Source organism: Bos taurus, chromosome 6 (assembly GCF_002263795.3).
Source record: "Bos taurus isolate L1 Dominette 01449 registration number 42190680 breed Hereford chromosome 6, ARS-UCD2.0, whole genome shotgun sequence".
Taxonomy (NCBI): Eukaryota; Metazoa; Chordata; class Mammalia; order Artiodactyla; family Bovidae; genus Bos; species Bos taurus.
The window spans coordinates 94432161-94452429 of NC_037333.1; the positions used below are offsets into that span (position 1 = coordinate 94432161).

Sequence of the window (20269 nt, forward strand, 5' to 3'; positions counted from 1 at the left end):
TGAAAGGAAATATTATTGCAACTTAAATATTTATTTTATTGATTTTTAACACTTTTTAAAAAATTTTATTTTATTTTTAAACTTTACAATATTGTATTGGTTTTGCCAAATATTGAAATGAATCCGCCACAGGTATACGTGTGTTCCCCATCCTGAACCCTCCTCCCTCCCCATACCATCCCTCTGGATCATCCCGGTGCGCCAGCGCCAAGCATCCAGTATCCTGCATCGAACCTGGACTGGCGACTCGTTTCATATATGATATTATATGTATTTCAATACCATTCTCCCAAATCATCCCACCCTCTCCCTCTCCCACAGAGTCCAAAAGACTGTTCTATACATCAGTGTCTCTTTTGCTGTCTCATATACAGGGTTATTGTTACCAACTTTCTAAATTCCATATATATGCGTTAGTATACTGTATTGGTGTTTTTCTTTCTGGCTTACTTCACTCTGTATAATAGGCTCCAGTTTCATCCACCCATTTGGTTTTAGGTGATGTTGGCACAGTTGAATTTTTAACCATTTAAGCTTTGCATTCATTCACTTGTTCATTCATTTAACAAATATGGATAGAATATCTACCATGTGCCAGGCACTCCACTGAGTACTAAAATGAATGGAACTATGCCAAAGATAAAAGTTGTCATAGCTCCCTGGAAACTCACATGTGATGAGTATGATGATCTAACCAACATGAACCATATATGGCTGAGGAGCTTTCTGTATCTAAGACTCAGAGAAGACTTCTGTGACCCACTGACCTTTCAGATGGGACCTATTTTCTGTGTCCCAGAGGGCAGTGAGGAAGGGAAGAGAGAATTCAAAAGGTGAGATAACACCTTCTTCTTGAAAGGGTTAGCTCTGTGTTTATATTTCATTTTTACTAGTTATTTTATTAGTTTTAGTACATTTTAGTAGTTATTTTCAAATAAGTATTTTCACATTGGTTCAAAATAAACTGAGATTTTTTTTTAAAACATGAGGGAAAGGTGAGATTTGGCATTTGCTATGGTTCTTTTGCTATTTGAAGGGCTCCTTCCTAGGGGCTTGACTTGGAAACAGATGGTGCATAGTAGTGACTTAATGAGATAAATGTTTCTCCCAATTAAGATCTGTGAGTGGGTCTTTCTATTAGTAAAGTATTTACTAAAGAATAAAATCAACTGCTTGTGTACTAGTGTTCCTTAAGCTAATGACACTTTATATTCCTGATATCTAATATTAGGATTTATGATCTGGGATATGATAATGCTTTCAATATAGTCAGTACTTCTTCTTTATATGGTTTATCTTAAAGAGGACTACTGTGTAATTACTTTTGTGCTTTCCCATTTGTTTTCTTGTATAAAAGAAAAAAGACAGAATATTAACAAGCCAGCTGTTAGCACTTCTTTGATATTTCCCTGTGGTCTGCCCCATTAGAGGGGGCTAAGTTCTTAATATCAGTTGGATTTGTTAATCATTGGTAAACAGTGCTCTATGAGTATTGGGTAATGGGTTCATTTTGTGCACTTATTTTTACCACGGAAATTTGGATGTTCTCTTATCTTTAAAAGGTTTGTTTAAAAAATTATGAAAAGCATAATCCAGATTTCCAAGCTTTCCACAAAATTAAACAAAATAATGTTTTCTTTTATTTGCATGACTAAAGAAAGTATGATTTTCAGTTTTTATTTCAAGAATTTATTTCAGATGATCTTAGATCACACTCTCCATACTTAACACCATGGGGAAAATAATAGGAAAAGCTATTGCATCTGTACATGAACACTATTCATTTATTCAGGGACTACTTTAATACCAGGTTTTTGTTAGGCTTTGCGGAAATGAAAGAAATGATAACGATGGGGAAAATTTCACCCTAGAGACTCCTAAGTAGTTAGTTGATCCTTTCAAATAAAGTTCAAGGGTATTTGGTATGGCATTTGCTATTTTATAGGAGACAAAGAAAAGCTCTAGCAAATTATGCCATAGACAGCCAATAAATGCCTAATTCCCATTTCCTTAGTGGTAACCCAACTCTGGGATAGATCAATTTATATCTTTACATCCCCATCACAAGAGATATCCATGGGGAAACCAAGAGACATAGATCTAGATGTTTAGCCCTAAGGCAAAGACTTGATAAGAATAACTTATTCAGCCAGGAGTGTTTTAAAAAGAAAAATGTTCTCTTCTCAGTGAGCTTCATCCAGAGAACATTTCTTCAATGACCTCTCTGCTGTCAGGTGTGGTGGCATCTGCTGTGTGGCTTTAAGATCAGACACTTAGGAGAGCTTCCCCTCTTTCATGAGGCAATCTTCATGAAGTATGTGACAGCTAGAAACACAGACAGAGCTGAAGATAAGGAGGGAACTTAAGCCTAGCATCCTTTCAGGTGCCCGATTTATCTGGGATGGGATCAAATTTTATTCATACTTCTCACTGAGGCAGAAACATAAATGACATGTGACTGCTTTACAATTTGCTTAGCTGATGACCATTTTCCCAGAATTGACTCCTAAAAGCCCACTCCATCAGTCTCAAGAACATTCTAAAGAAATTGACCACTTCCTTGATTGGAAGATTTACTAGGCAGTAGATTTCCCTCCGCCTCCCTGTACATATAGGTCCGTAGAGGACAACAAACTGAAATGATCCTCCTTCCCTGAAGCCAGTATGGAGGCAACGTAAAGTGCAGGCTAATCCCCTGAGTCCTAAATGGCCTTCAACAGACCTGTCCTAATGAAGCAAAGTTAAAAATCAGTAATAAATTAATGAGAATGTGCCTCATAGTGGCAATCATCCATCCATTCCCTCTTAGAGCACCTCTTAATTATTTTTACTAATGACAAAGTTTGGGGGTCACTGATTTCAGAAAAGAAGAAAACTTTTCTGCTCTCAAGGCTGTAATGTGCAGCCTCTACATTCTGCGTGTTTAGAATAATCACTATTTATTACTAGTGGTTGTTTCTTTTTTAAATGTTTGGTGATGGCATTGCTTCAGTGGGCTGAAAAGACCAAATTTGCTTTTTTTCATTCAGAAAGAGACTGTTGTTTGGGACTGCCCATCATTTATTGATAGTAAGGACTAGAGTAACATGTCCTCTGCACCTTCTCCATCTTCCCATGGTACCACAGTAATCCCTAAGGAGTCATAAAGGTGTGGATAAAAATGCCTGTTTCCCCACTTCCCATCTTTCCATTAACTGGACTTAAGTCCAATTTATGCAGAGAATCTTTCAGTCTTGCTGGTGATTGTTACAGCTGCTGGCTAACACAGCCCTCTTAACATCTGTACTAAATTCTAAAATCTGCTTAAAAAATTATCAGTGACACGTGTTGGCAGCAATTTGATTTCACAGAGAATCACGGAGTGAAGGCAGTGCTCATTTTTCCTCCCTCCCTTTCCTTTCTTCCCTCCCTTTCCTTTCTTCCCAAGATACCAGTGACACATTCCAAATGGGGTGACTTTCTGGGGTCACTTTTCTTGGAATATAACTTACAGGTTGGGAAAGTGTGTTTAATAAAATGTGTCACAGCACAAATGAAGAACAATCAACATGAGTCAGTACTTTGTCATCATTTTTAGAGCAACCAAGCTGTAATTGGGAATTAGAGGCTGTGGTCATCCCACTGGACGCCGACAGAGCCAAGAGCAAGGGCCGCTTGTCCAGAGCCCACGGTGTGGCCACACGTGGCAAGTGCCTGCCCACTGTGGTCCTGTGCCTTTCACGTCAGCCACCAAATCCATGTGATCTCTCTCTTGGCCTCAAACTTCCAGATTCAGAATCCATGAAGAGTGTAGAAAAGCAACCAAAGAAAACAGTTGGGTGTATTTTGATAGACTTATGAGAAACTACGGCTTCATCGCTTTGCTTATTACTGTTCTAACTCTGGCAGGCCCCCTCCCACTTCATAAAGGAGGAAGACATTACAGGCAATACTAGAAAATTCAGGATTAGTGAAATAAGAATAACAACAAATTAGCATTTTAAAGGTTTTTGTTGAGCTTTACATTTTCAAAGCTTCTCCCAGAATGCTTTTCCTCCCCCTTCAAGACTGCTGATATTGGATATATCACTCAAGAGAAAATAATATTATCAAGTGTTTTAAAAACAATCGAGTCGAAGGAGACTGTAGGATTAATATTTTTAAATGATTTACAGTGGTCTGTATGCACCACTTTCTTCAGCAATTTTTCTTGGCAGAGGAAAATATCAAACCCAGTCCAATGTGAAAATTCCCCACCACAATGAAAGAATTCAATACAAGCATCAAACTTGTGATAGTATGTTGTTCATTAAGAGATTTTCACAGCTAAAGTGCATTATAGGTCAGCCGATTTAATGCACATGTCTCATTCCTTACTAAAAACCAGCAAGGCTTAGTCACATCTCACTTCACGAATTCTCACCTTCATTGAAAACTGAACCACCCAAGTTCCCCAGAAGGCTTTGTAAGAAATGAACTCTTACTCGAATTACCATCACTTTTGCAATGTTCTATACAGGCTAATGCATCCCCCTTTGAGGAGAAATCTTTCCTGGAGCGAAAGAGAATGCCGTCAAGCACACCGAGTCTCATAAGGATCATTGACAGTGAAGTAAGTTCAGCAAAATTTCTTTCAACTGATTAAACTCTGAAAGGTCATCCACACAGATAGCAAGCCCAAAGTTACCCTCCCCCTTCACAGGATCAGAACATCTTATCGCCACCAGTTACAAGGCTCATGAAAGATGCCTTCACTTATTTATGCATTCATATGTTTTAAAGAAGACTTTTTCGCATTTAAAATTTTTATTATTGAATTTTCCAGAAGTCCTCGAGGTCTTGAGAAGAAAGTCACAAATTTGAGGCACTGTCATTTGGATGTTAAATTGGTAGCAGCCATTAGAAAGGCAGCCTGAGTTAATTATGTGGGATTTACCTGCCCTGTAGATTTGCAAGTTAGACTTTGTTGCAATTTCATTATTATTTGTGCTATTCAGAGAAACAAATAACTCCCCTATTTTTACTTTATGTTTTAATGCAATATTTATCTCTTGGCATTGGCAGAAAATAATACTTTTATTGGCATGACCCAGAATGATGGGGCAAAACCATGAGAAGATAGAGTTGATATATGACTTTGCTGATTCAAGTTTCTGTGATTAAAGTAGAGTTGATAGCATATTTTTATCTCATGGCTTGCACGATATTTCTATGCCCTCAGAAGAGAACTGGCATTGCTTCCCCTAATTTAAATCCCAATGATCTATTGCTTTTTAATATTAACAGTCATTGCTAGTCAAGCTCTTGCAGAACAAGCAGCTTCAGCTCCAAATCTCAAGGTCTAAAGACTGTAGTCATTTATCTAATGAGCCCCTGGAGGACCTAGGGTAACTCAGCCCATTAAGCAAGCTGAGTCTCAAGCAAGGGCTGCTGAAAGTTGACCTGCAACTGCCAAAATCCTCCTTTGTGGAGTTCTGTTATGAGTCATAAAACTCACCTCCTCCATGACAAATCCAACGTATTTGTTAATTGTGTCTTTGCTCTGAGCCGTAAGCTTTACTTCACCAGAGCATCTGCTTGGGCTCCATTCCATTGCTAATGATCATTCTCTACTTTCCAGTCACTAATTTTTAAGAAGTATCAGTGTAATACAGTGAAAATCTACCCTTAAAGAGGTATCATGAAACTTGATTTCTATTCCCATTTCTGCCAATAACTATCCAAGTAACATGGAGGAAGTCCTTGGGCCTTTCTGAAATTCAGTTTCCTCAACTGCAAAACAGAGGTGGGGGTACCGGGTGGGGGGATGTACTAGATGACATGAAGGTCCCCTCAGCTATAAAATTTCAGCTCTATTTACTTATAATGAAATGACTTTGTTTTTACTATTTTCATGTAAATTTTGGTGAAATTGGACAATTTTGCATGACTAAAAAAATTCATTATATATTCAGTTACCAACTCTTAGGAAAACTCTTTAAAACCAGAGGAAATCTAACACAAGACAAAAAAAAAAGCATATGAGTTTCACAGCATATTAGCTGATATGATTCTCTAGGAGGGCAAAAAATAATTTAAATCTTCATTAGTCACTCTTAAAACTCTGGATTTACTAGAATTTGGTGTTTAGTTTTCTGGAGTGTTATTTTGTATGATTTGCAATATCTCAACTACCTGAATTGATGCTTTTGAACTGTAGTGTTGGAGGATATTCTTGAGAATCCCTTGGACTGCAAGGAGATCCATCCTGTCAGTCCTAAAGGAAATCAGTCCTGAATATTCATTGTATTCATTGAAAGGACTGATGCTGAAGCTGAAACTCCAGCAGTTTGGCCACCTGATGCAAAGAACTGACTCATTGGAAAAGACCCTGATGCTGGGAAAGATTGAAGGCAGGAGGAGAAGGGGATGACAGAGGATGAGATGGTTGGATGCCATCACGGACGCAATGGACATAGGTTTGAGTAGGCTGTGGGAGTTGGTGATGGATAAGGAAGCTTGGTGTGCTGTAGTCCATGGGGTTGCAAAGAGTCGGACACAACTGAGCAACTGAACTGAACTGAACTACCTTAAGTATGTTCTTTATTTTCTAAATGTGGAAATTAAAACACAAGTTTGGAACCTGTGGTCTCTTACATCAAGGCTGTATGTCGTCACCCTGCTTATTTAACTTATATGCAGAGTACATCATGAGAAATGCTGGGCTGGAGGAAGCACAAGCTGGAAGCAAGATTGTCAGGAGAAATATCAATAACCTCAGATATGCAGATGATACCACCCTTATGGCAGAAAGTGAAGAAGAACTAAAGAGCCTCTTGATGAAAGTGAAAGAAGAGAGTGAAAAAGTTGGCTTAAAGCTAAACATTCAGAAAACTAAGATCATGGCATCTGGTCCCATCACTTCATGGCAGATAGATGGGGAAACAGTGGAAACAGTGGCTGACTTTATTTTGGGGGGCTCCCAAATCACTGCAGATGGTGATTGAAATTAAAAGACGCTTACTCCTTGAAAGGAAAGTTATGACCAACCTAAACAGCATATTAAAAAGCAGAGACATTACTTTGTCAACAAAGGTCCATCTAGTCAAGGCTATGGTTTTTCCAGTGGTATGGATGGGAGAGTTGTACTATAAAGAAAGCTGAACACTGAAGAATTGATGGTTTTGAACTGTGGTGTTGGAGAAGACTCTTGAGGGTCCCTCGGGCTGCAAGGATATCCAACCAGTCCATCCTAAAGGAGATCAGTCCCAGGTGTTCATTGGAAGGACTGATGTTGAAGCTGAAACTCCAATACTTTGGCCACCTGATGTGAAGAGCTGATTCATTTGAAAAAACCCTGATGCTGGGAAAGATTGAGGGTAGGGAGAGAAGGGGACAACAGAGGATGAGGTGGTTGGATGGCATCATCGACTCAATGAACATGGGTTTGAGTAGACTCCGGGAGTTGGTGATGCACAGGGAGGCCTGGCATGCTGCAGTTCATGGGGTCACAAAGAGTCGGACATGACTGAGAAACTGAACTGAAATTGTCCACTCCCCTCTTAAACACACTTGGGCTTCTTCTCCTTGGGTTTCTATGACCCTGTATATCTGGGTTTTCTCTCCTTCTATGACTGTTCCTTGACTTTTCACTGGATCCTCTCCCTCTGCTCACCATATACAGGAGAGTTTTCCCCAAGTTCCATTCTCAGTCCTCACATTTTAATTTCTCTGTGCATGTCCCATTAGTCATATCTTCTGCTACTATCTGAACATAATTTTCAAAGTCATTTCTCCATTAAAATATCTTTGGTGACTCACCATTACATCTATTGATCAAGTTTAATTTACTTAACAAGGCACAGGTGGCCCCAGCCTACCGTGGCAGAACTATTTCCATCTTGCTCTTTCACAAGCACCTAATTCTCTAGGCTTGTTTAACTAAGTACCATTCCCTGAGTCCTCAGGGACATTCAAGTTTCTCTTCCTTGACTATGTTATTTGCCCCTCTTATGATGTCTTTATCTTATCCCCTCCTTTTATATCTTAGAATTTTCTATTCATTTTTAAAAAATTTAAAGTCTTTCTTTTTTACCTCTTTTATTGGAGTTTAATTGCTTTGCAATGTTGTGTAAGTTTCTGCTATACAATGAAGTGACTCAGATATACGTAAACATGTATCCCCTCCTTCTTGGACCTCTCTAACCCCTCCACATCCCACCCCTCTAGGTCATCACAGAGCACCGAGCTGTTTTCCCTGTGCTATACAGAAGCTTCCCACTAGCCATCTATTTTATATATGGTAGTATATATATGTCAATCATAATCTCCCATTCATCCCGCCCCCCTTCCCTCACCCATGTCTATATGTCCATTCTCGTATACCTGTGTTTATATACCTGCCCTGCTAGTAGGTTCATCTGTACCATTTTTCTAGATTCCACGTATCTGTGTTAATATATATTTGTTTTTTTCTTTCTGACTTACTTAACTCTGTATGACAGACTCTAGGTCATCCACATCTCTACAAATGACCCAATTTCATTCCTTTTAATGGCTGAGTAATATTCCATTGTGTATGTGTACCACATCTTCTTTATCCATTTTTTTTTAATTGTAGGATAATTGCTTTAAAATATTGTGTTGGTTTCTACCATATAGCAACATTAACCAGCCACAGGTATACGTAAGTCCCCTCCATCCTGAACCCCTTCCCACCTCCCACCCCATCCCACCCCCTAGGTTGTCACAGAACACTGGGTTGAGCTCCCTGTGTCACACAGCAAATTCCCACCTGCTATCTACTTTACATATGGTAATGCATAGGTTTCCATGCTATTATGAACCTATTTGCAGGGCAGCAATGGAGACACAGACACAGAGAACAGACTTATCCATTCATTTTTTTTCCCAGTGTGATTAATTTATTATGAATCAGACAATAAACATTTGATTTGACAGGTACCTGGACATAGGCTATAGTCAACATAAAAATTAAACATCTGCCCTTTAACAAATGTAAATAAATCTAGGTCAACATTTTCCCCTAAGTGATTTTAAAGAGACATTTTATTTATATAACTTTGAACTTAGAGACCCAGCTCAAAGCCACTTTTCTCCTTGTAGCCTTACTGACCCAACTGGGAAGCACGAATTAATTGGGTCAGTAGGCTACAGAGACAGAGAAGGCAATGGCACCCACTCCAGTACTCTTGCCTAGAAAATCCCATGGACAGAGGAGCCTGGAAGGCTGCAGTCCATGGGGTCGCTGACGGTCGGACATGACTGAGCAACTTCACTTTCACTTTCATGCATTGGAGAAGGAAATGGCAACCCACTCCAGTGTTCTTACTTGGAGAATCCCAGGGACGGGAGAGCCTGGTGGGCTGCCGCCTATGGGGTCGCACAGAGTCGGACACAACTGAAGTGACTTAGCAGCAGCAGCAGGCTACAGAGAATCCACCTGCAATTCGGGAGACCACAGTTCAATTCCTGGGTTGGGATGATGCACTAGAGAAAGGATAGGCTACTCACTCCAGTATTCTTGGGCTTCCCTTGTGGCTCAGTTGGTAAAGAATTTGCCTGAAATGAGGGAGATCTGGGTTTGATCCCTGGGTTGGGAAGATATGCTGGAGAAGGGAAAGTATTCAGAACTCCAGTATTCTGGCCTGGAGAATTCCATGGACTACATAGTCCATGGGGTTGCAAAGAGTCGGACATGACTGAATGACTTTCACTTCACAGGCTACAGAAAGAAAAGTAGCTTTGAGTTGGGTCTTTAAAAATGACTGGATAAAACTACGTGCCCTAGAACCCATGCTCTGCAGCAAGAGAAGCCACCACAATGAGAAGCCTGGGCACCACACCCAAAGAAGTCCAGCACACAGCAAGGAATCCTCAGAGTAGCGCCCCTTCCCTCCCCCTCCAAAAAATGGAAATGAAGTATGATTTGGAAGAATAACTGAGAAGATGTGTTAAAGGACTGAATGTGGAAGATGAGGGGACAGAGATTACGAATGACTTCTAATTTGGGGGATCAATGAGGGTGGTATTCACTGATACGGAAAATATTGAACTAAAAAAGTATTGAATATTGAACTAAGTTTCAGTTTTGCTTTTGTTTTCTGATCTGTGCCTGAGAACAGGAGAGATTACAGAATTCTGTTTAGGTTATGTTAAATCTAAGGTATTGTGGATTGAAGTGGAGATGTCAAAAGGCGACCAACAAATATTGAAATTTGGAACTCAATGGTCATGGCTAGAAATACAAATTTAGTTGCCATGAGCATATACATGGATTTAAAGCTCAGTGACTGAATGGAAACACCTAGTGAGAGACTGCAGAAGAAAAATAAGGACCCACAACCTAGCTCTGGGTAAGTGACATTGAGGAGGAGCCCGCAAAGAGATCCAGAAGAATGAAAATACATCTTATTCAGTAATTTCTCAACATTTTGAATATGTGAGTAGTGAAACAGGAGCCTGTTCTTCAACCATATATCTCGGCACTAGTGAGAACTTAAAGCAGCAAGACGTAAGAAGATATTTGTAATTCACAGAAAATATTGTCAAAGTTTGGAGGAATTTCTCATAATACTGATACTTTGGAATTGGATGCATATGTATTACTTAACCATGACAGGCCATTCTCATATATGAAGGTTTGTAGGCAGAGGTTCGGCTTCCCTGGTGGATCAGAGGTAAAGAATCCACCCACAATGCAGGAGAGACAGGAGACGCCAGTTCTAGCCCTGTCCCTGGGTGGAGAAGATTTCCCTGGAGGAGGGCATGGCAACCCACTCGACTATGCTTTCCAGGAAAATCCCGTGGACAGAGGAGCCTGGTGGGTTTCAGTCCATGGGGTCACAAAAGGGGCCTACAAACTGAAGCAACTGAACAGCAGCTGTAGCAGGCAGATGTTATGAGCATAGATTTCAGAACTTCACCTTTTAGCTTTGGGATTTTGAGCAGGTTACTTCTCAGAGCCCCATTGTATTCATCTGTGAAATGGAGATCATAGTAATAGAACCTATCTCAGAGAACTAATCTAAGGGTTAAATTATTTAGTAGATGTAAACACATTGGAAAAGACTCTGATGCTGGGAGGGATTGAGGGCAGGAGGAGAAGGGGACGACAGAGGATGAGATGGCTGGATGGCATCACTGACTCGATGGACATGAGTCTGAGTGATCTCCGGGAGTTGGTGATAGACAGGGAGGCCTGGTGTGCTGCGATTCATGGGTCACAAAGAGTTGGACACAACTGAGCAACTGAACTGAACTGAAGCACTTAGAACAATGCCTAGAACAAAATAGCACTGAAATAAATATCAGCTATGAAACTCCAGTACTTTGGCCACCTCATGTGAAGAGTTGACTCATTGGAAAAGACTCTGATGCTGGGCGGGATTGGGGGCAGGAAGAGAAGGGGACAACAGAGGATGAGATGGATGGATGGCATCACTGACTCGATGGAAGTGAGTCTGAGTGAACTCCGGGAGTTGGTGATGGACAGGGAGGCCTGGAGTGCTGTGATTCATGGGGTCGCAAAGAGTCGGACATGACTGAGCCACTGATCTGATCTGATCTGATGAGCATCACATGTAGTTATCTTCAGGGAGCCATATTCTTGAGCCATCTACAGTATATCCAAATTAATGTAAAAATGAGTAACAGTTTTCTAGATTCAAACATAAATTGAGAGTTATATTTACTATGTCTTTGAGAGAACTAGGTGTGAACCAGGTAGAAAATATGTGTTTTACAATTCTGATACTTATCATAATAATTATCATAATATATCATATATATATACATATGCATGCTGCTGCTGCTGCTGCTAAGTCACTTCAGTCATATCTGACTCTGTGTGACCCTATAGACAGCAGCCCACCAGGCTCCCCCGTCCCTGGGATTTTCAGGCAAGAACACTGGAGTGGGTTGCCATTTCCTTCTCCAATGCATGAAAGTGAAAGGTGAAAGTGAAGTCATGTGCATGAGTGTGTGCTAAATCACTTTAGTAATGTCTGACTCTGTGCAACCACACACATACATATGGTATATATGTGTGTGTATGTGTATATATAGATACAATACACATATATACCATAATATACTATGAAAGTGAAAGTTGCTCAGTGGTGTCTGACTCTTTGCGACCCCATGAACTATACAGTCCATGGAATTCTCTGGGCCAGAATACTGGAGTGGGTAGTCGTTCTCTTCTCCACGGGATCTTCCCAACCCAAGGATCGAACCCATATATAACAATAATTGTGGCTTTGCAAAAGTATTTTAAAATTATGGGGTCCCAGCTATCCAATTTAAAGAACGAAGAAGTGAAAAGGACTAAAAGTTCCTATTGGTTTTCTCCAAATGTTATAAATTACAAGATTTCTTTATTTCTCATTTCACATGATTTTCTTTCTTTTGAGTCTACAAGTGGATGGAAACCACTGTAAATGGGTTAAAATCTTCACTTAAAGTCTGTGCATAATTAGTTTTTATGGAGCTCGAGATCACAGGAAATAATAGTTACTTTCTTGGTAATTTTTATAGATTACAGATACCAAAGTGTCAATATAACTGTGACTGTAGATCTATCCAAATGTCATGCTGAGAAGCTAATGAAAGCTATTTATGAAAATTCTTACTTGAGTCTGAGATAATTTATTTTGTCTATCATTCATTTGTAAGGTGTGTTTTAAGAAAACACATAGTGATTTCAATACATTTAGTTTAAAATTGATGACTTTCAAGCTATTTATTTGAAATTGAACATTCAAGGAATACTTTTTTTTTGAGATCTTAAGTTTGAATGTAAGTATTTGATTGAAGACATATACAAAGTGCAATTTAATGTGCAAATATCTTGAGAGCAGAAGACTGTGAACTACTACTACTTCTTGTCCACTTTCCAAACAGGTCAATAGTTCTGGGGAATTTAACAATGCTCCTTGGTTATGCTCAGACCTTCGGGCACTCAGTCATCCAGCCTTCTGAAGACCTTGCTTTTTAACTAACTACAGATAGCAATAGTGTTTCCCTCCTTCTTATTAGCAATGGGATTTTTACCTAGAGATTTCAGAACAAAAGGTAAGAAAGACAGTTAATTATAGCCCAGGCCTCACATGCAGAGTTAATGAATTTTAATGCACATCAATTAATAACTAATTGGGTTTTTTGCCTGACTATAGATAGAGATATTGGCTGATAAGAAGAAAAGAGGCCCCATTTTAATTGAAATACAACAGTCATTCTGCTATGGCTTTGTGTCCCTGGTTCTCCTTGTTTTTAAGTCAAAATCAGAAATAAAAAATCTGAAGCTTCTAAAGAAGTACTCACAACTTTTCACAAGAGGCAAATATAAAATTCTTTATAACTCTGTATGGAACAACACTCTCAAAGCGTGTTTACATCCTGTGTAGGCAAGATGGATATGGTACTTTAATTTCTAAAATAAATAAAGAGGAAAAAAGAAAATAAACGAAGAAAAAGGGAGAGAGAGGAGGTAGAAGAGCTCAGAATGTTTAAAATCTTGGTTTCATTTCATAGCTAGTGAAACGGAAACAGATACAAGACTTATGAATCTTAACTCCCAATTTCTCCTCACCACAACATAAAACACCCTCCAACTTCAGTATGCCCTCAGATAAGAACAATCAGGCTAGACTAATGACAGGCATATACATGAAAAGTGAAAGTGAAGTCACTCAGTCCTATCCAACTCTCTGTGACCCCATGGACTGCAGCCTACCAAGCTCCTCTGTGCATGGGATTTTCCAGGCAATAGTACTGGAGTGGATTGCCATTTCCTTCTCCAGAGGATCTTCCCGACCCAGGGATCGAACCCAGGTCTCCCACATTGTAGACAGATGCTTTACCATCTGAGCCACCAGGGAAGTCTGTCAGACTAATGACAGGCATATATATATACCCAAGTGTAGAAAAGTATTTATTTCAATATCTAAACTATTCTATAGAATATGTCCAGCTTTTAACAAAAACATACAAAGCCTATGAAATGCAAAAAAGTTTGAAAAGGCAACATAATCATCAAAACCAGAGTTAAATATGACATTAATGTTGGAAATATCAGACAAGGGATTTAAAATAACTATACTATGTTAATGACTCTTAATGAAAAGGTATACCACATGTTAGATCCGATAGATATCTTCATGAGGGAAAGAGAAACTGCAATCAAACTAAAAAGAAATGGAACTAAAACTAAAATCAAACTGAAAGGCTAGGAATATAAAATAACAGAGATGAACACTGCCTTCAGTGGATTCATCCGTACACTTTACACAGTCAAGGAAAAGATCAGTGAACTCACAGGTAAGTCAATAAAATCACTCAATCTGAAATACAAAGAGAAAAAAGTGAAAGCAGAGGGAGTATCTATGAGCTGCGGGACAATATCAAGCAGTCTAACATCTATAGAATCCTAGAAGGAGCAGAGAGCAAACGGGGCCAAAGTATGACTTGAAAAAAATAATGGCTGAGAATTTTCCAAAGTTAGTGGCAAGACACTAAACTACAGATATAAGAAGCTCAGAAAAACATTTAGTTTAGGAGGGGTAAGGGAACACCTCGGAGAAGGCAATGGCACCCCACTCCAGTACTCTTGCCTGGAAAATCCCATGGATGGAGGAGCCTGGTGGGCTGCAGTCCATGGGGTCGCTAAGAGTCAGACACGACTGAGCGACTTCACTTTCACTTTTCACTTTCATGCATTGGAGAAGGAAATGGCAACCCGCTCCAGTGTTCTTGCCTGGAGAATCCCAGGGATGGGGGAGCCTGGTGGGCTGCCGTCTATGGGGTTGCACAGAGTCGGACACGACTGAAGCAACTTAGCAGCAGCAGCAGCAGCAAGGGAACACCTATATATCATATTTAGATTGCTAAAACCTGGAGACAAAAGGAAAATCTTGCAGAGAAAAAAAGACATATTACCTATAGAGAAACAATGACAAGAATTACAGTAGACTTCTCATCAGCAATCATGTGGGAAAATAGACAATGGTGATACCTTTCAAGTACTGGAAGAAAGAGAAACAGAAAGACTACCAATTTAGAACTCCATACCTAGTAAAGTATAATCCAAAAATTAAAGAGAAATAAATTATTTTCTCAAACAAGCGAAAAACTAGTGAAGTTTTTAAAATTAATGAGTATATGACTATCTTGAGAAGAAATACTCAAAAGGTATTCAGGCAGCGAGGATGCAAGAAATTTAGATTTACACAAAATATGAAGAGCATTTGAAAAGGAATAAATTAAGGAAATTAAATGTATGTTTTTCTTTACTGCTCTAGAGATGACTGTTTGGAGTGAAAGATAATAGTATATTTTCTGTTCATAGCAGACGCAAACGTTAAAATCTATGCCAGCACAACAAAGGATGGCAGGAAGGGACTGGGAACACACTGTTAGAACTTACAGCGTGTGCGGTTCTCAGTCGCTCAGTCGTGTCTGACTCTCTTCGACCTTTTGGACTGTAGCCCTTCGGATCCTTTGTCCATGGGGTTTTTCAGGCAAGAATAATGCAGTGGATGGCCATTTCCTGCTCCAGGGAATCTTCAGGACTCAAGGATTGAACCTGCATCTCCTGAGTCTCTTGCATTGCAAGCAGATTCTTTATACCACTGAGCTATCAGGGAAGCCCTGCTAAGTGTGAGGGGAGTATAGTATTATTAATATTAATATTTGAACATAAACTCAGTCTTCATCAAGGTAAGCAATGAAACAAACTAATTCACACAAAAATGTTCTAAGATCATAACGGATTTAAACTAGTAACAGAAAGAAATCTAGAAAATGCTCCAATATTTGAAAAGTATGCAACATACTTCTGAAAAGACTGAAAACACAAAATGTTGGCAAGGGTGTGGAGCAAAGAAATCCCTTTTATATACTGATGGTGGGAGTGTAAACTGACCCAAACTTGGAGAACTGCTTGGCAGTTTCTTAAATATTTTTCACATGAACCAGCATTTCAACTCCAAGTATTTGCCTAAACGGAATCAAAACATAAGTCTAGTAAAACCTGTAAAAATATTTTTATTGCAGCTTCATTAATAATAATTCCAAACCAGCATGTGTGTTCAGTGCTCAGTCACGACTGACTCTTTGTGATCGCATGGATTGTAGACCGCCAGGTTTCCCGGTTCCAAACTGGAAACAATCTAAATATGTACCAAAAGGAAGGAAGATAGATAAATAGCTACATATTATACAAAGCAACACCAGTAGGTAATAAAAAAAGAGAATTACCTACTGTTCCATGCAACTATAGAGATAAATCTCTCAAAAAAAAAAAAAAAATAGCATAAGATGGCTCAGTGGTAAAGAATCTGCCTGCAATGCAGGAGATATACAGGTTCCATTCCTGGGTCAGGAAGATCCCCTGGAGAAGGAGGTAGCAACCCACTCCAGTATTTTTGCCTGGGAAATCCCATGGACAGAGGAGCCTGGCAGGCTACAGTCCATGGGGTTGCAAAAGAGTCAGACACGACTTAGCAATGAAAACAAGTAAACACATATTGGGTGGTTCCATTTGAAGTTCAAGAACATATTATACTCTTAGTGACGGAAACAGAGGAGTGTTTGCCTGAGGGTGATAGAGACTGATGGAATGGAGGATGAGGCAACTTTCTGGGTTAGAGGAGTGTTCTTTGATTGGGGTGTCAGTTATATATTTGTGTGAATTTGTCAGACTCCCTAAAGTACACAATTACTGGCTGTGAATCTGTGTAAACTTTACCTGAAATAATAAAAGAAGTTTTAAAATTTCTTTAGCAGATAATATTACAGTATTAGCAAATAGACAATAAATTCTTAATAATATGTACAAAAACACCTTAAAAGAAACTAAAGTTCATCATCACTTTGTTTTGCCCTCAAATAAATTAAATTTCAAAGGCAATATAATTTAAAGTTTCTTAATACTAAAATTAGTTTAAAATCATTATGGAGACCTGGCAAAATTTTAGATTTTAGAATGCTTAAGCAATGGACAAAAATATAATTTAGCATCTTGTATATTTTCAGTTTGGAGAAGGAAATGGCAACCCACTCCAGTGTTCTTGCCTGGAGAATCCCAAGGAGGGCGAAGCCTGGTGGGATGCCATCTATGGGGTCGCACAGAGTCGGACACGACTGAAGCAACACTTATCCATCTTCTTCATTTGATGTTATGATTACCATAATTAATCAAGATTTACTTAATTGTAAATAAAAAATACCCCAAATTACAGCTTACACAAACTTACTTTTTGATTTCTATCAATTTTCAAAGAATACTCCGGGAGGAAGGTATATCTTCAGAATCTACTAAAAATCGAATATTTATTTATGACTGCCAACATTTATTCTTATAGCAGATTTTTGTCCCTTCATAGAATTGTTTTTTAATGGGGCACTGAGTGATGGATACTATCACTTTAGAATTCTTTTTTTTTTTTCTTTACTTTTGGTTATTCATTTGATCTCAAGAAATCTGTTAACTTTCTTTTTGTAATACTTGATGGGGCACTGCTTCATGTATTAAAAATGGATGACTTCCCAAAGTGCAGTATGTCGTTACTTCTTGGCTAGTTTCCCATGTGGAAAAATAAGTGTTCATAATTATCTGAAGAAGAGTGTTTGCATATTACTCCTTAAGCATATAATTATCTCATATTTTGGGAAGCATTTTATGTGTAGGCCTACAGCCTACTGTATGTTTTCTTTAAAAGGCAAAGTAGCTAAAAATGAATGTGTGGAAAATGTGACAGTCATACCATGCTAGCTGTATTTGTTACTATGCCACTATATGATTTAAAAGCCACTAATGCGAAAGGAAAGTGCATGGTACTTGCTGTGTGTTTCTAATTGGCACAATTTGCTAATACAGTCCTTGACGCCAGAATTCTGTTGTTCACATATCTGATTTAATATAATTAAATGGCAGGCACTTTTTCCTTGCAATTTTGGAACACCAGAACAAACAGAAAGAAAGGCTATGCCCATGAATACTAATTAATAGCAGTTCTTGCTAAATATAAATTGCCTTCCTCAAAGGCAACTATGATAAATATACTATTAAAAATGAATGCATGGAAAAGCCATTTTCTAGAATAGAATTGTATCAAGATTTTCTCTGATTCTCTCCTTCAGCCCCCAAGTGTACAGCAGCTCGAGCTTTGGAACTCTGAGTAAACAACACCTTTTCTCATCCCTCACCTAATTCAGAAGAATCAATATCCATGCTGACTTTTAATGATTGGGAAGCTGCTCAAAAGAGCAGGTGACACCTGAGTTCTGAGCTGAGACACACCCACGCCTCTCCATATATAGTCCTGTCTTTCTCCCCTTTCCTTTCTCCCCACTCGATTGTCTGACCCCAAACCCTTGATGACAAGGATTTTTCTTGATGAGGAAGACTCCTCAGTGCAACCCCAAATTCACTCGTTCATCCATTCATTCATCCACCAAGGACTTATTGAGAATCTACTAGGTGTCAGAGGCCATGTTAAGTAATAGGAATAAAATATTAACCAAATCATCTATACCTTCAAGAAGTTTATAGCTTAGTGTGTGCCAAGTCGCTTCAGTTGTCTTCGACATTTTGCAACCCTGTGAATGGCAGCCAACAAGATTCCTCTGTCCATGGGATTCTCCAGACAAGAATACTGGAGTGAGTTGCCACTGCCCTCCTCTAGGGGATCTTCCCAACACAGGAATCGAACCCACATCTCTTACATCCCGCCAGTGGCAGGTTCTTGACCACTAGCGCCACCTGGGAGGCCCTTATAGTTTAGTGAGAGAAAGTAGATCAATTATTACAATATAGAATGAGAAGCACCACACTGGGGTGCTATGAGAAAGCTTTGCTATAAAAGGAGAGCATTTCAGGCAGAAAACTAACTGCAAGTGACAAAGCTGCTGCCCGCCCTACTCTACAACACTGTTTTGTAGTATTATATTTGTAAATGGATGTGAAAAGTTAAGTCATGAGAAACAGTAACACTTCCTCCTTCTGAAACATCTAGGAAATTTCTATCTAAATACTGCTGAAAGTCCATCTTTAACCTGTGTCTTGAAAATTGGCTTCTTCCTCAAAGAATTATTTACCATATTATTTGCATAGTGATACTCTTTCTTGTCAGAAGATTTGGTATGTTTTCTTTGTCATACAATGAGAAATATACTCTTATTTGACTTGGCAATCTGCAAGCCCAGAGCTATATTTAAAGCTAAATCGTTGGACCTTGTCATATGCTCCTGTTACAAGCTTTTTTTCATCAACCACGTTTTGTTGAAGAATATGTTTCTTGACCTCTCTAACTTTATTTCCAACCATTCTGCTATGCTCTGTGTCACCTCAGATCATCTTTTTACAAGTATGTATATATTGTAAACACTTATTTCCTTAGTAAATTCATACCAGATATTATCACTTGGGCCTTGATACAACGTTACTGAAAATTTGTTGTTGTTCAGTCCCTCATTCCTTTCCACCTCTTTGCAATCCCATGGACTGCAGCATGCCAAGCTTCCCAGTCCTTCACCATATCCTGGGGCTTGCTCAAACTCATGTCCATCGAGTTGGTGATGCCATCCAACCATCTCATCCTCTGTTGTCCCCTTCTCCTCCTGCCTTCAATCTTTCCCAGAACAGGGTCTTTTCTAATGAAAAGAAAAAAGAGAGAGAGAGACTGAGAATTAGATTACTTAATATACTTGAAATAAAATGCACATTCTCCTGATTATTCATTCCTAGTTTTCAAAAGTCACAAAGATAGTTTGTGAGCAACAATATGGCATTCATAAAACATATAAAGTCATTATTCTTTGCTTATCAAAAAGTCAGCAATACTTTACACTGATAGTCTTTATTAAAAATCAGCATTACTGCATTCATGATGAAGCTTGCATTAGGAAAGTTTTTAAAAAATACAGTTTGCTAAAAAGCACTCTATATTTCTACAACAAAATTTGTTTTCATCCACATAGTTATAGTATTGATCCATGCCATGAGTGAGTTGTCTGTAAGCGTTAGGTTGTATATCATAATATATTTTCATTTCCAAAATAAAAGAAATATTCAGTATAAATTTTGAAATGTGTCCCCGGTCCTGATCATTTTTCCCCCCACTTTTTATTGTTCAAGATAATATTTTAGTTTAAAACCTGGAGAAGTTAAAGGAGCATCCTTAAAATGAAGAATCAGTCTGTGCCACATCTTTTTGAGAATAAACTGTTCTAGGAGATCCTAGTGGAACAAAACGCTCTCTGGAAGACAGCAATTACAGGACAAACAGTA

The 20269-nt window shown here is 38.8% G+C and overlaps 1 long non-coding RNA gene across 1 annotated transcript in view; it reads right to left on the bottom strand.

Moving 5' to 3' along the window:
- Positions 1-14272: 14272 nt before the first annotated feature.
- LOC132345537 (uncharacterized) overlaps positions 14273-20269 on the bottom strand; it is a 40958-nt gene continuing 34961 nt past the window's right edge. The window contains exons 2-3 of the long non-coding RNA XR_009494938.1: positions 19391-19632; positions 14273-16148 (exon numbers count right to left, since the gene is read on the bottom strand). This is a non-coding gene — a long non-coding RNA (uncharacterized lncRNA). The remainder of the gene's footprint in view (positions 16149-19390; positions 19633-20269) is intronic.